The 16,527-nt window shown below is 42.7% G+C and overlaps 1 long non-coding RNA gene across 1 annotated transcript; it reads left to right on the top strand.

The window, feature by feature from the left end:
- The first annotated feature begins 378 nt into the window (after nucleotides 1–378).
- On the top strand, nucleotides 379–14,275 carry LOC114604535 (uncharacterized). The gene is made up of 2 exons (XR_003708338.2): nucleotides 379–469; nucleotides 12,756–14,275. It is a non-coding gene; the product is annotated as an uncharacterized LOC114604535 (long non-coding RNA).
- Nucleotides 14,276–16,527: the final 2,252 nt, after the last annotated feature.

Here is a 16,527-nt window from a genome sequence, read left to right as displayed (position 1 = left end):
ATGACGTCAGCACGCCACAGACCCCCCCCGCCCGGGGGCGGGGCGCTGACCTCACCCAGCTGCTCCCGCGCCCCGGAGCCCATTGGCCGAGAGGGCGGCGGCGCGCGCGGATTGGCCCGCCGTGAACAATGGGCCGCAGAGTCCCGCCCGCCGCTGGGGGTCCCGGGGCGGAGATGGCGGGGAAGAGCTGCTCGGCTTGGAGGGGGGGGATCCAGAAGGGCTTCCCCTCCGCCCCCCTCTCCCTCCCTCCCTCCCTCGGATGGGCAGCCCGGGACCCGGCAGCCCCGTCGCCCTTCTCCCCAGGGCGCCTCCCCGGGGCCCGAAATGCCGGAGGAATCCTGCGGACAGACAGGCGGAGCTGGAGAGACCCACGACCTGACCCGGGCGCCCACTTCAGGGTCCCCTGATCCGATGGCCGCCTTTCCTCTTCGGGGACCGCGCAGCCCCAGAGCAGCATCCTTACCCAGAAGTAAGTCCCATCCAGTCCAGGCGGACTTCTTCCCTCCCTCCTGTACCCCGCGCTGCGTGGGAATCTGCACGCGTAGGATGGCGCTAGAAAGCGTGGGAAAGTCCATGTTTTTCTTTCGTATTTTCTCTTCCCCATTTCCTTCCCTAGGCAAATCCTGGCATATTTTCTAGATTTCTTGATGTTTTATCCCAGTTCATTTACTGTGTTTTTAAAATCACAACTTTCTCCCCGCTGCTTACTTGACCCATGGAAATGGTTAAACTCCTGTCATGTTGCAGCCTCGGGACTCGGAGAAGCCGCAACAATCCGCCTAGAAAATTTGTTTATTTTTTTTCTCCCCCACGGTAAGCCTTATAAGAAACAGAACTACCCGCAACTCCACGTGTTCCAAGCGTTTCTTGAATTTGGAAACACGTTTCCGAAGAGAAGGTTCCTTCGTTTGGATTTTTTTTAAAAAAACCTGTGTTTCTTTTTTAAATCCGTTAATTAAAAGTGGCAGGAATAAAAACCTGGGGAATGTTTTGGATGTTATTTTTTAAACAATTAAACCGGATGCAACTCACCCCTAATTTTATTCAAACGAAAGGTTTCTGATTTCAGTTCACTTCTCTTAAACCAGAAGCCTTTGGGCTCTCCTGGTTTGCGAGGCGCCAGAAATTAATAGAAACAAGGCTCCGTGACCTCCTTTCCATATATTTAAATCTTTTTCTCTCCCCACATCTTTTTAAAAAAACGATGGGGATGCGGCGTGTGGGAAAGGGACTTTCTAGCATAGCCAGAAGCTGTTCCGATGGTCATGTACACAAAGTAAATTTGGTGACAGAAATCGTCTTTAGTTGGTAGCGCGTGCAGGTTTTATTATTACACAGAAATCTTCGTCAGGCAAACCAGAAATTTAGTGAAACATTTGAACTTTTAAACCAACTGAAGTTGTTTCAATAAAATCTACACCAGCTCAATCCCTGCTAACGAAACTATTGCCCAGAACTGCTTGGTAGACTTTTCCTTCAACGAGTGGGCTACCTTAAGGTCTAGCCACTTTATTTAGTATATATTTAATGTTTATAGCTTTATAGAACAGCATTATATTGTTCTATTAGGGTAGGATTACACTTGTTTGGTATTATGCATGCCTATGCGTGCTTCTCTGAAATCCGTGCAGCTTACTCCCAGGTATATGAAGGCATCAAGATGTGAAATACGTTTTTTTAAAAAATAATGTTTGTTTCTCCCTCCTCTTCACATAATGGTATCGACAACTCTATATTTTAATAGGACATAACTCCCACATATAATTTACTGATTTCAAAACATCTTAAATTATAAATTAATATTACCATTATCCATAAAGTTAGGAATAGTCAGAGTGCATATTCAGGCCACATGGCATATATATACTATGGGTTTTTTGCGGGCGCCCGCCCGCCCTCCCCGACCCCGCACTCGAGTTCAGGGTATTCAGAGGAGCCCCTCTCTCCTCCCCAGGAACCAATTCGCGCCGGTCGTGTGGACGCCCCCGATCGGACCCTGGGCGAGTTCTTCTCCCTCCTGCCCTTCACTCGGATGCAACAGGCAGCTCTGCCGGGAGGACGACTCCGGCGCGCCAAGCGGGAAGCAGCCGCGGATCCGCCCAGCAAGAGGCGCGCCGGCCTGAATAGTGCAGAGCCGGGAGGAGCAGCTGCGAGCGAGGGAGCCTCCTGCCAAAGGAGCCGGGCCTGGGGAGCGGAGGAACAAAACGGCCCACAGCTAAGCAGAGATGAACCTGCTGCTGCATCAATTTGCGTTTTTAAGTTGTTGCAACCTTAGGATAAAAGGCAGATATGAATGAATTGAATGTTCGGACACAGGGCTCACCTCTTGACCCCCATAGACAAAGCTCAAGCAGGATCTGCAGGTAGATCTCTAGGTGATTTGCAGTATTGGCAAAAGGGTTTTGCTTATATCTGGTTCTCCCCCTCCTCACCTGAATCCCCGCAACAACCCTGGCTCGGCTGGGAGGCACCGGTGGGCTTGATTGCTGAGGGGAGATTTGAACCCTGGTCTTTCTTTCCCAAGTCCTAGTCCGTCACGAACCACTCCACCAAACTGGCGCCCCATAACAAAGGCCTGTCAGTTTCCCACAAGAACCAGTCAGGCCAGGGGGCGACAAAAGCTGGATCAGGACCTACAAGTGATTTGCAGTATTGGCAAAAGTTCTTATTCTAACCATATTCTAACCATAATTCAAAAGCATCAATTCTTCGGCGATCAGCCTTCTTTATGAGAGCTGGACCATAAAGAAGGCTGATCGCCGAAGAATTGATGCTTTTGAATTATGGTGCTGGAGGAGACTCTTGAGAGTCCCATGGACTGCAAGAAGATCAAACGCATCCATTCTTAAGGAAATCAGCCCTGAGTGCTCACTGGAAGGACAGATCGTGAAGCTGAGGCTCCAAGACTTTGGCCACCTCAGGAGAAGAGAAGACTCCCTGGAAAAGACCCTGATGTTGGGAAAGATGGAGGGCACAAGGAGAAGGGGACAACGGAGGATGAGATGGTTGGATAGTGTTCTGGAAGCTACCAGCATGAGTTTGACCAAACTGTGGGAGGCAGTGGAAGACAGGAGTGCCTGGCGTGCTCTGGTCCATGGCGTCATGAAGAGTCGGACACGACTAAACGACCAAACAACAACAACAATTACCACTGTGGTTTTTTTTTTTTGTTTACCATCTTTATATCATGTCTTTCCTCCAAGGAGCTCAAGGCAAGTATTTTTAGTGGCTGCCTCTCCTCCCACCCAATAAAAGCAAGGATAGGAGATCACCTGTGATTTGTGTACTTCGTCCCTCCCACCTTTAACAACACTCGAGATCCCTCATCTTCACATTTCCTGCCCTGAGCTGTCCTCTTCCACTTCTACCTGCCTACCTCACAGGGTGTTTCTTTTGGAGGGGGTAGGGGGTTGAAAGTGGCCATGACCTTTATTGGTTACAATAAATAATAGAGACACAGGCTTTCACAATTTTACTTCTGTTGTTGTTGTTGTTGTTGTTGTTGTTGTTGTTGTTGTTGTTGTAACAAAGTAATAATAAATAAATAGAAATAAAAATGTGCACCCCACCCCTGAGACCATTCCATTATAACTATCTAACAGATACCTTCCATATCTCCTCAAAATCATTTCTCCTACATATTCCCCATCTTACCTTAATAGCACATGTTAATTTATCAATAAACTATATCCCACACCTCTTTACACCATTCTTCCATTTTATATTCTGCTTGCCCCTTCCACTTCCTAGTTATAATAACTTGTGCAGCTGTCAATACAATTGTGAGCAAGTCTTTCATAGCCTGCGAATCTTCCACTACATTGTAAACTGATAAGAATGCTACCTCTGGACTTTTGGTCAGCTTTAACCCTGTGATTTCTGTTATCTCCTTAAATACCCTTTGCCAAAAAGTTTGTATGTATTTACACCTCCACCACATGTGAATGTAAGTCATCCTGGCATCCCCTCCAACATAACGCCAAATATTCCTTCTTTAATTGATTTAATGGTGTGCAGTACCATCTCCATACTAACATAGTAATTTTCTTTTCTCCACCCAATCCTTTATTTTAAGTCTTTTCTTCTTTTTCGCTTTTTCAATTTCCTTTTTTCAATTTACTGGGAAATCTTCTATCACTACCACCAGAGTTAGTGGGGAATTTACTGGTACCAAATTTCCTTTATATTTCACCCATATCTCAATAATGTTTCTTAATAAGGGATTTTCAATATTCTGCCACCATTGCCTATTTGGTTTGATAAAAAAATATATTCACTAACTTCTCCCTCATTTCCTGTGTACCGCTCTCACTCTCCTTGTTATATTATCCCATCTATAATATATCTTAACTGATTTGCTATATAATATAACTTTATGTTGGGGAGACCCAGTCCACCTATTTTTGGGGTTTATTAATTCTGGGTTTATTACCCCAGTTACAAAATCTTTTGATCATATTTTGCCAACCCTTTAGCTCTATGTCCAATATCTTAATTGATAACATTTTAAATAAAAAAATATTCTAGACAAAATTTTCATTTAAATTATCACTATTCTTCCAAACCATGAAAGCTTAATTTCCTTATATTCCTCCAGCTTTTCCTTAATTTCACTCTTTAATTTCACTCTTTAATTTTTCTCTTGTTCTAAATTTTCTAAGTTTCTTGTTCTATTTATTCCCAAATACTTTATTACATTTCTTAGTTTTATATCTATTTTTTTCCTTCAAAATTTTTCATTTTTCATCTTCGTCATAATTAAATATAATCATCTCTGATTTGAATCAATTAATTCGCAACACTGTTATTTCTCCCCCCAAAAATCCAAATGTGTTTCTATTACCTGCATATTTTCCAATGGATTTTTTTGTTGTTGTTAGCAAGGTGTCATCTGAAAATAAGCTTATTTTCTCCTTTCCTTTATTGCTTATTCCTTTTATATTTCCATCTTCTCTAATTACATTGGCCAGAGTCTCAATGACCAATACAAATAAAATTGGGGAAAGGGGGCATCCTTTGTTGTTTGTTCTGTTATACCATCATTCACTATGAAATATGCCTTGTTCATCAAGTATAATTGATTTCTTAATGCTTTAAATAGTTCTGCAAATCCTAAACTTTTAATGCCAGCCATTCTATACAGTCAAAAGCCTTAAAGATAGCCAATGCTACTATACCAACTTTCAATTTATTTCTTCTTATATCTATTTTATTCAACACTTTTCCTATTAAACTAGACATCTGTCTTCCTGCTACAAAACCACATTGGTTTTAATTTATATATTTATACATGAAATTATTCATACTTTTTTCCATTATTAAGGTCAATATTTTACCATCTTGATTTATTAGAGAAATTGGCCTATACAATCCTGGGTCCTTCAAATCTTTTCCTGGTTTTGGCATTAAGCTAATTATTGATTGTTCCCACAATGGTGAGATCCTCTCACCCTCTATTACTGAATTATATACTCCTTCAATTTAGGAACCATTTTTTAAAAAATACCTTATAATATTCCGTTCCCAATCCATCTGTTCCTAGGACTTTACCCCCTTTTGGTTTCCCTATAACTTCCTCTATTTCTTTTTCTGAAATTGGTTGTTCCATAACCTCTCTATCCCTACTTTCTAGCTTTATCTTCCAGTGTCTCTTGATATATTCTTTCAGCTTCCCCATAGTATTGTTAACTGCTGAATATAACTCTTGATAAAACTCCTGAAATACTCTCAACTTATCTTTCATCAGATTGTGAATATTACCCATTTTATCTTTTATTAGGCTAATTGAATTCTTTACTTTTTTTTTACAGTACGGCTCTAGCCAGCAATTTAGAATTTTTATTACTATGTTCAACAAATTCTCTTTTCAAGAATATCAAATCTCTCTGCACTTTTCCCATATCTTTATTTTCTCCTTCCTTTTTGCCCGTAATTGTGCATAACTTATTTTATCGTTATCATTAATATATTGATTTTCCAATGTCCTAATTTCTTCCTATAACTTTTTCATCTCTTCTTGTTGTTGTTTTAACAATTTACCGGATTCCCTAATACCAATTCCTCTCACCACCGATTTCATTGTATCCCCTATTATTTATTGAGTACTTTGCCCCTTCTCATTAATCTCACATATGTCTAATGTTTCTTTCCCTAATTTACTGTTTGACTATTGACTGTTCTTCCAGTTCTACCACCCTACCTCACAGGGTTGTGGTGGGGTTTAGCTGGGTAGGGGGAGTTCCATATACACCACATCAAACTCCCAGGAGAAAAAGTTGGGATATAAATGAAAACAATAATTGTTATTACTTTTATAAAGTGTTCTCATCCCTCTCCTCACAACAACCCTGTGAGGTAGATTCAGCTGGGAGGTAGTGACTGGCCCAATCAAGGCTGCCCAGTTAGCTTTATAGCAGAGCTGGGATTTGAACCTGTGGTCTCCCTTGTCCTAGTCCAACACTTTTAACACTACAGCAAGCTGGGTCTCTGGCTTCCAGCCGTTGAATAACAGCAAAATGAAGTGGACATTGGTGCAAAAGCAGCTGTGTTGAACTCAGTTCAGTTCCCATTCTGCAAAACAAATGAAGGGGCTCAGAATGCACTCAGAAGCACCCCGTTATTCAATACTGAATACGTCTTTTGTATCCTGCTCTGGTTGGTAGCACTTAAGGTTCTAGTAAAACAAGGAAACGAAGCAGATCCAAGGAGCCCAAAGTCTGCCCACACCTGTGCTAGGTGCTTTCAGGAAGCCCACAAACAAGATGAGAGCAACAAGCTCCCCCCCCATTTCTTTCCCCAGCCCCAAGCAACTGGTATTCAGAGACAGACTGCCTCTGCAGATGGAGGTTCTGTTCCTAGCTGAGATGATTAAGAGCTCTGGATAGACTCTGTCTAGGAACAAAAGCAGCTGCCTTTTCACAGAGTCAGATTATTGATTTATTTAGCTCAGCAGACGGAGTACACTGTGTGGCAGAGGTTCTCCAGGGTTTCAAATGGGGGTCTTTGAAACCCTGGAGAACCTCTGCCACTCAGTGTCTTCCCACTCCTGCTTGCAGGTGCCTGCGACTGAACCTGGGACCATCTGCATGCAAAATTCCTAATGGAATTTCTCCAGCACTGCGCTGGAATCCCAAATAATTTTGGACATGCAGTATACTAAATTGGTTAGGGTTTCACATTGAGATTTGCTAAATAAGGAATACTTTTCAGGTTAGTCCTTTTTGTCTCATCTGGTTTCAGCAGAGAGCAAGAGATGGGATGCAGAATCTATTTGACTGGCTTAGTGAAGAGATCAGCTCATTTTGGCTGTTTCCATTCTAGGCGATCATTGTAAGATGATCATGTAACTTTGGTGCCTAAATTTGCTGATTTTCCTCCTCCATCTCTGTACATTTTTAATTTTATGCCACATCTTTTAGGTGTTAAGCCTAACACCTTAAGCAGGAGAGGTTATGACTTTATGGCCGTAGAGCAGGGTCTGGGTGTGTGCTCATAACAAACAAACCAGGAATCCACCTAGAAAGATATATTAGCAATGTTAGCATCGGATTAATTATGGCTCAAAGTTTTACACGATCAGTATGGTTAATTGACTGTAGCTTCCATTCCAAACTAAAGTGTGGTCCTTGATTAACTGATCTAGTGAAGTGAATGGGGAAGATGTTTTGAGCGGGAAGAATTCTGTGTGCTCCTCAGTTCCCCCATCTCAAAGAGGTTGCTGCAACACTCAGCAAAACAATCTCCAAAGAACCTTGTGAAGCAGTCCTGTTTAGGGAGGAATCAGCAAGTTTGGGAGAACCCCAAGATTTGTACTACCAAAAAATATTTAGGGGGGATGATGGAAGCCAAGAGGTGGGGCCAAAAACAGCACAATGAGAACAGAGCATTCTGAGTGAGCACAGAATGCTGACTGGCTGGAACGCTGAACAGGAGACTCTGTGCTGCAAGATTTTGCTGAAGATCTCCCTAGTTATCCCCCTAATACAGATATGTAACTGAGCTCAAAATATTATGGTTTCTGTGAAGCCTGCTTTATGTCTTATGCTCTATACTGACTCTCTGGAATAAGAAGTTCTTTGTGGCATGCACATGGATTGCAGTATGCTAATAGGCACTAAAAGATAGACTTCATGATATAATATCCAGTGTTTTCATTTCTTCTTCCACAAGATCCCCTTAGGTCTGAGATTCCAGGTCTTTACCAAGCCAAGCCTCTTCCCCTCCAAACCACACACACACACACACACACCTACATAAATTTCCACGTATATACATATATAAAATTAGTAGTTTGATATTGGATACAGTTTGAAATGCTGGCAATGCTGAAATGTTTTCCATGTGGGCTGTGTTGGAAAGGTTCCTTTTTGGCTGCCCACATAAAATAAAGGTCTACAACTACATGCATTTTGGAAATGTCATTGATGGGCTGGTCTCTGGGCTTTGCTATGTTTGACATCCTGTGGAAACCTTCTACCTAAGGACAACAGGAAAGTTTCTTCCTAAGAATCTGAGGCAGAAACAGAACTGAGAACTAATCCTTCCCAAAAGAGGTATCCATTTCAACCACAAAAACAGTTTTTCGTGCAGGGTTTTTATAACATTTTGATAGTCACACAATAGACTAACCAAGTAGTTTATGGCTGATGGCAGGACTCAGTACAATTAATAGTCTGTATTTGCCATTATCTACAAACTCACGATTTTTCAAAGGCAGAATAGAGAACAAAGTTTCTTTTTAATCCACTGTTCTTTGAATTAATCTATTCATGAGCATCTGCCATAAACAGTTGGTTACTACAACAGCTGGGAGGAGCTAGCCAGCAGAATATAACTTTGGAACCAGCTAGTGAGGGAGCCCCCTCCACAAGCTAGAGGGAGCCTTGGCTGGCAAAGCATCAAGGCAAGTTCAGCAGATGCGTGAGTTTGGCAGCAAACTAAGAAGGCCAGGACACCCCACTCTGCTCAACAGAATCCCTTACTCTTAATCGTGTAACAAAAACAAGCAAAGAACAATCATGCAAGTAGAAAGCCAGCATGGACATGGGGGCTTTCCCGTGTCCCCCCCCCCCAACCCTACTATATGTATATCTCTTAATGGGGCAGAAGTTGTGGGTATGTATGAAATGCAATGAGCTATTGGATCTCTGGGAACGTGTTTAGTTTTTTTCCTTTGAGGCCAAGGTGATGGAACTGGAAAATTTAAGAGAGGCAAAGAAAGTGGTGGAAAAGGCCTTTAGGGATGTGGTCCCACACGCTCGATGACAGCTCCCCTGCTGTCAGGGAGAAGGAAGGTATTGAGGAAGGACAAGATCATCTTGAGATAAAGGGAGGCATTCCCTTGGAAGGGACCCATTTATTGGCAGATGACCATCTATCTTCTCATGCCAAAGATACCTCTTCTATGGGTGGGTGGTGGGTGGTAGTGGGCAATTCAATTGTTAGGAAAATAGCTGTTTGTGTCTGTGCAATGCACATAAGACCACTAAGTTAATTGTGGGTTCTGCTCATAGCCTGGTGCTGGGGAGGAGACAGTTGCTTTGGTGCACCAATTATATGGGGAAATGTAGCTGTAAGATCCTGGAAGCCAAATTTAGGGTGCAACATAGGGTGCTGAAAACCAGGACCTCGAAGGTAGCTTTCTCTGAGATGCTACTTATTTCACACTTAGGGTAAGTCAGACAGGTTTGTGGTCTCATGAGATTATGGTGTTGAGAGGATGGGTTGGGATTTGTTAAGGGCAGTCGGAATCATTCTGGGGCAGACTGGACCTTTACCAAAGAGATAGGCACCACTTGTGAGGCGATAAAGGAAAATTTGTTAAAGATGTTTTATAGATGGTATTTATCACCAAGCAAAATATTTAAAATGTATAAAACAAAATCTAAATTGTGTTGGAGGTGCAATCAAGCAGAGGGGACGCTCCTACATATGTGGTGGACCTGTGATAAAATTGAGAGCTTCTGGGATTTGGTATATGAAGAGCTGAAGAAAATATTTAAACAAACTTTTGTAAAAAACAACAACCCAGAAGCTTTTCTATTGGGAATATTAGATCCAGATATCGCTAGGGAAAACACAAAAATATTCCTGTATACAACATCAGCAGCGAGAATCCTAATTGCCAAAAATTGGAAAAACGAGTCAGCACTAACAAAAAAAGAATGGCAAGAAAAATTATTTGATTACCTTGAGTTAGCTAGAATGACAGATCCAGTTAGGGGTCAGTCTAAACAAAAATTTCAAAAGGAATGGGGAAAATATAGTGATTACAGTGGTACCTTAGCTTACGAACTTAATCCGTTCCGGAAGTCTGTTCTTAAACCAAAGCATTCTTAAACCAAGGCATGCTTTCCCATAGCAGCAGGGGACTCAATTTACAATTTACAAATGGAACACACTCGACAGGAAGTGGAACATGTTCTGCTTCCAATGCAAAGTTCACAAGCCAAAACACCTACTTCCGGGTTTGCAGTGTTCTTAATCCAAGTTGTTCATAAACTAAGCTGTTCTTAAACCAAGGTACCACTGTATCTTAAAAAGCAGTGCCCTCAAATTAATCCCTGGACTTGTTTTGATTAACTTTTGCAAAACAAATTAAGGTGTAAAAGTCTAAAATAGAAATAAAAGTAGGAAAAAACAAAATGAGAAGGAAACAGTTTATTAAATATGAAAGTAGACCAGTGTTGAGGACGAAGGAAGTCAATTAGAAGAAAACAAGAAGTGAAATATGGTTATATGTTTATTATTTGTTTAGTATTTGTATCTATATTTGTACTTGTATTTATATTTTCTTTTTAAGTTTATTCCTTTAGTGTCGTATGTGTTTGTGTTGCAACAATAAAATTTATTTAAAACAACAACAACAGCAGCAGCAACGAGATGGGCACCACTTCAACAGGGATGGAACCAGACGGTTGGTGCTTAAAATAAAAAAGGTGACGGAGCAGCTTGTAAACTGACTGAAGAGGAGGAAGGAAGCCAACAAGAACCGGGGCGGGTCTGGTTCATAACAAATCTCCTCCCTGGGATGTAGATGATAAAACTGATGAACATTTACATGGGAGTTGCAGAGAACTGGGCATTGTAAGTGCAGGGGACCAAAGTGCCACAAGCCTGATCTATCTGGCTATTCTTATGTTCTTAGGTTCATTGCAGGAATTACTGGTCACATAGGGCTCAAGGGCTGTCACATAAGAACATGGAAGAGGAGCCTACTGGCTCATCTAGTCTAGCATCCTGTCCTCACAGTGGCCGGCACAGGTGCCAACTTGAATAAAATATTAGGGGGCCCCAGGTAAGTCCCGCCCACACCAAAAAATCGATCACATGACAGGGTGCACACACATCATTTGAATGGCAATCCCCATCAACTTGGGTGGGGGCTCCCTGAAATATTTTATTGGAGGGCCGAAGACCCCTCAGTCCGCAGGTTCATCTTGGCCAACCAGATGAACCACGGGAAGCCTGAAAGCAGGACCTGGAGCAACGGCACTCTCCCATCCTGCAGTTTCCAGCAACTGGGATCCAGAAGAAATGCTGCCGCCTCCTGCGGAGACAGAGCAGAGCCACTGCTAGCCTCCTCCTCCTCCTCCTCCTCCATGAATTTGTCTAATCCTCTTTTAAAGCCTTCAAAGCTGATGACCACCCCTGCAATTTGTGGGAATAAATTCCATAGTTTATGTAGGGTTGTCATATTTTGAAGAGTAGAAAAAGAGAACGCATTTGCCGACTTCTTTAAACTATGGATCTCTATGGCCACTCTCATCATGAAAAAGAGGACGTGTCCTGGAAAAAGAGGACTTATGGCAACCCTGCTTTGTCTGTTCTGAATCTTTGAACATTCAGTTTTGCTGGGTGCCCATAGGTTCTAGGGCTATGAGAAAGGAAGAAAAACTTTTATCAGTCCACTTTCTTGATGCCATGCATAAGCTATGATCTCCTTTGATAAATGGATCAACAATATGATAACAGTCAACTTATGAATGGACTGTTTTGTTTGGATAAATATGACAATATTTGGAATGAGTTTATACAAAATGTAGTAGGCTATTAGGATAACAATATCAAAAAGAATGTATAGGTTAGGATAAAAGGTAAAGGGACCCCTGACCATTAGGTCCAGTCGTGGCCGACGGGGGTTGCAGCGCTCATCTCGCTTTATTGGCCAAGGGAGCCGGCATACAGCTTCCAGGTCATGTGGCCAGCATGACTAAGCCACTTCTGGTGAACCAGAGCAGCACATTGAAACACCATTTACTTTCCCGCCAGAGCGGTACCTATTTATCTACTTGCACTTTGACGTGCTTTCGAACTGCTAGGTTGGCAGGAGCAGGGACTGAGCAACGGGAGCTCACCCCGTCGCGGGGATTCAAACCGCCGACCCTCTGATCGACAAGTCCTAGGCTCTGTGGTTTAACCCACAGCGCCACCTGCTTTCCCATGGGTTAGGGTAGTTTTCGTATATATTCATATATTATTTTTTTCTACACATTTTTGTGCTTTTTATTTTTATTTTCTGTTTCTTTGTATCACTGTATTTCTTTATAATTGAAACCTTTTCAGTAAAATAGTAATACCAAAAGAAAAAGAAAAAAATTGTCATGCATAAGTTTATACATGGCTATCATATGGAAGAGGGCAATGTCTTGTTCTCTGTTGCTGCTCCAGATGACACAGGCCAAGATCTCATGCACTTAAGTTACAGGAGGGGAGATTTTGGTTGAACATTACAAGAAATGTCTTTATTGTATTAGCAGGTTGACAATGGAACTACGGACCTTTCCCGAGAGCATTGCTGGGCTCTGCCTCTGCCTCCTCAAGCTGGACAATAATCTGGTGGAGATTTTCTGCATTGAGCAAGGAGTTGGACTACATCAGGAATGGGGATTCTTGAGCCCAGGGATCAAATGTGGCCCTCCAGGCCTCTCTATTTGGCCCTCAGGAGTGTTCCCAGGGCACACCCCCTCCCACAGGGCACACCTTTTTTTGAGTATTTTTGCCTTGCTGGAATGTGCCTTCTTGAACTGTGATAATGAATCTCTCTTTCCAGGAAGGAGGATAGAGAGAGGTGTGTGAGAAGACCTCTGAATTTTGCATGGCAGGAACTATGGATGGGAGAATATGTTAATTTTTGTTTCGGGCAGTTTTTGGTTTTTCCAATCTTTAGTTCTCTACATTTCCTCATCAGTTTGTGATTTTTTAAAAAGAAGTTGTCATGAAAATTCAGCAGCATTTTGGCACATTCCCACCCTAATATACATGTTTTTGTCAGCAATTTTTCCTAATATAGGAAATTATAGATACTTTTGCAAAATAGTTTCTTTAGTATATAATGCACTAGTGTGTGTTATTTTCAATAAATGCATTTTATGCATACTTTGCCCTAGTATATGCCTTTTGAAGGTACACATGACTTGGCTGGAGTACTTTGTAGCAGTCAGGCAAAGCAGGCAGTGGGCAGGCAACTCCTTAACCCCTTCCCTTTTGTTTGTGTGTTATATGCACTGCTTTCATTAAGGAGGCTTTAAAAATAGTTATTGATTTTTATTTCAGAGGATCTTGGAAACCGAATGAACAATGATATTCTCTCAATGAACAGCTTCCTCGATGTTTGTAAATAATGTATCGCTCACAAGCCCAACCAGTTAACCCCCCCCCCTCCGTCAAGTGATGTGGCAAAACCTGTTTCAAGCTGCGTTTCTATTATCTAAGATCCAATTAACCATTTGGAGCAGACTAAAACATAACTAGATCAATCCAGAATCAGATTAATATCCCATCCATAATCACATTAATCACAATCTGTCCATAATTAGCCATCAGATAATCCCATTGGACAGGAGGTAACAGGCAGTATCCAATTATCTCATTAATTATCTATTTTCAGTATCTGTGCACAGTCCCACAACATATGAAAATTGTTTCTCCAGGAAAATAAACTAAAGAAACTGCAGCCCTTTTAAGGCAAGCCCTGCCCAAAGGCAAAGATTCCCTTTTCTGGGACGCTGTAGAGTCTTTGTATCTTTACACCTACACTCTTTTTGCTCCCACAAAGTCCTAAGAGATACCATTCTCGCCAAGTAAAATATTACAATCTCCTTCAGAGAGAAATAAAGTCTCCCCCCCCAAAAAAAATCCCAATAAGTACAGCTGAATGAAGAAGCAATAGTTAATAACTATTTTCCAACAGTAGCAGAACTATTATTGCGTAAGGATTTATCTTCCTGCAGATATTTCATGATGTATATAATAAATTGCATTCCATTTGTTTTGATTTTATAATGGACTTAATCTGTTGCTGGATTTGTCATTGGGGACAATCCAGAAGAAAGTTTGGATGAATAAACTCTGTTCCTGTGTGGCTCCTATTCATTTCAAAGGGACTTGTGCCAGGTAACTTACCAGTTGATTGGGCCCTTTGCAATCTATGAGCAGACCCCAAATAAACATTCTGCAGTTGTGGTCCCACTTCACACTAAAGGTGGGAGGTCACATTTGTCAATGCTCTCTTGTGTAAAAAGCTCCCTGCAAGTATACAAACGTAGTACACCAAGGAGAGACTGGGCTTGCAGTCTTTAGTCCCGAGGGGCTAGATTTTCACTTCCAAGACATTTTGTACACGAGAGATCTTTCAAAAATGGCACCCTCCCCACCTATAACTTGAAGTGATGGTGTACATTTACAAATATACAAGCAGACCCTATTGGGAGCTGATCTACTCCCACAGAAGGTAGCATAACAATTGATCCTGCTTCAGATGCTGACAAGACCAACTGTACCCCAACATGATTATTCTTCAGTAATTCACCCACTCTCTCTCTGTAAATTCACACTGCAAAAACTATTTTCCCGAGCCCAATCCCTAGCTCAAGGATGCCACCTTCCCCAGGCAGGGGAGAGGCCCAACAGATTTAGAGTGTGTGCTTTTGATCTATCTTTTCTAGAAAGGCCAACTTCCAAATTCCGTGGCAGTCAGACCAAGACAGACAGGCAAGTTAACAACTAAGGTCAATCTTGGGTGGCAGCACCTTGGACAGCTCCAAGACAAATTGCTCTTGCTCCAGTAAGGTATGGAAGGAACCCAACAGAGATTTTTTTCGGGAATGGGAAACCAATGGGCCTCCAGATGTTCCTGGGCTGCAATTCCTCGTCCCTGATCATTGGTCTTGCTGGCTGTGGCTGGAGTCCAACAACATCTGTAGGGCCACACTTTCCTCACCCCTGCCTTACATCTTTTTCTGACCCAGCTACCTATCACAGCCCTTCCCCCGCCCCGAGATGGGTGGAGAGGTTTAAAGGCACAGACCAGGGAGCCTTAAGTATCATTGCTGTTCACTTTCTTCAAGCATGGTGTGTTGGCATTAGTGCCAGGTGTGGGTTGGAGATCCTTGGGGACAAGTGCAGGGGCTCCTGTGAATGTTCTGGCTTGAGGGCCTCTGTCTGGGGAGGAGACGCACCAAGATCAGAGGTCCACGACTGGTAGCTTCATCACCTGCACCACCAGGGCCCAGAACTCCCCAGGACTTTGGGGTACCTCCTCCTCCCAATCCATGTCCTGGTCACTACTTGAGGTGGGGGCATGAGAATGGCAGCTTTGCAGGGGGAAGTCCACATCTGATATATGGTCAGTCTTACTGGGGAGGCAAATCCCAATCATCTCATCCATGCTTTTTTACGGGCTATGTAGGTAGCTATGATTTCAACACTGGGTCACTATTGTATTTCTGTGATTTTGGCCATCTGAATGGGACAGCCCTAGGCAACTCCTGTGTGGTCAGGGATTTAAGAAAAGGATGTTAAGGTTCCCCGGTGTCTGGAAAACATAGTCTGTTTGGATCCACCCACCTGCTACTCCCATTCCTCTGTGGGTTCTCACTTGTGGACAGGACATGGTAAATGTGCATTTCTTCACATCTCTTCTGCAAACAGACAAGGAAGAAGCCTTTGGTGGGTTTTGGCTGCAAGGGAGTAGTCTCACAGGAATAGGAGCCAACTTCTAGGGGCTGAGGTCCCTTTGTTCCCCCTCCAAAAATATTTGAGGGGGCTGCCCCCCCCCGGTTGATGGACATTGCCATTCAAATGGTGTGTGTGCACCACGTAATGTGATCGATTAAGCAGTGTGGGGTTTACCTGCCACCCCCAATATTTTATTCAAGTTGACGCCCCTGCTCACAGGCATGGAAGAGAATCATTTCCTTTTCCTACACCAGAAGGAAAGGGAAGCAGGCTGAGTTCCAAGTATCAGGAGCCTAGTGATAAGCTATGCCATGGCTCAGTCTTCCACAATCTGGTACCCTCCAACTGATTTGGACTACAACTCCCAGCATCCCTGGCCATTGCCCATACTGTCAGAGGTGGATGGGAGTTGTAGTCCAAAACATCTGGAGGCCTCCAGGCTGGGAAAGGCTGCTGTGGAGGTTTGCATCAGTTTCAGAGTGCAAAATTTCTCTCTGTGCTTGATGAAGTGGGGGAGAGATTTAACTAGTAGCAAGCCAGAAAATGCTTTCTATCACAAAGTGCAATTGT

This window comes from Podarcis muralis, chromosome 9, assembly GCF_964188315.1.
Source record: "Podarcis muralis chromosome 9, rPodMur119.hap1.1, whole genome shotgun sequence".
NCBI lineage: Eukaryota > Metazoa > Chordata > Lepidosauria > Squamata > Lacertidae > Podarcis > Podarcis muralis.
Note: the sequence above shows the minus strand (reverse complement) of the source record. Positions and strands in the feature narration are given on the sequence as shown.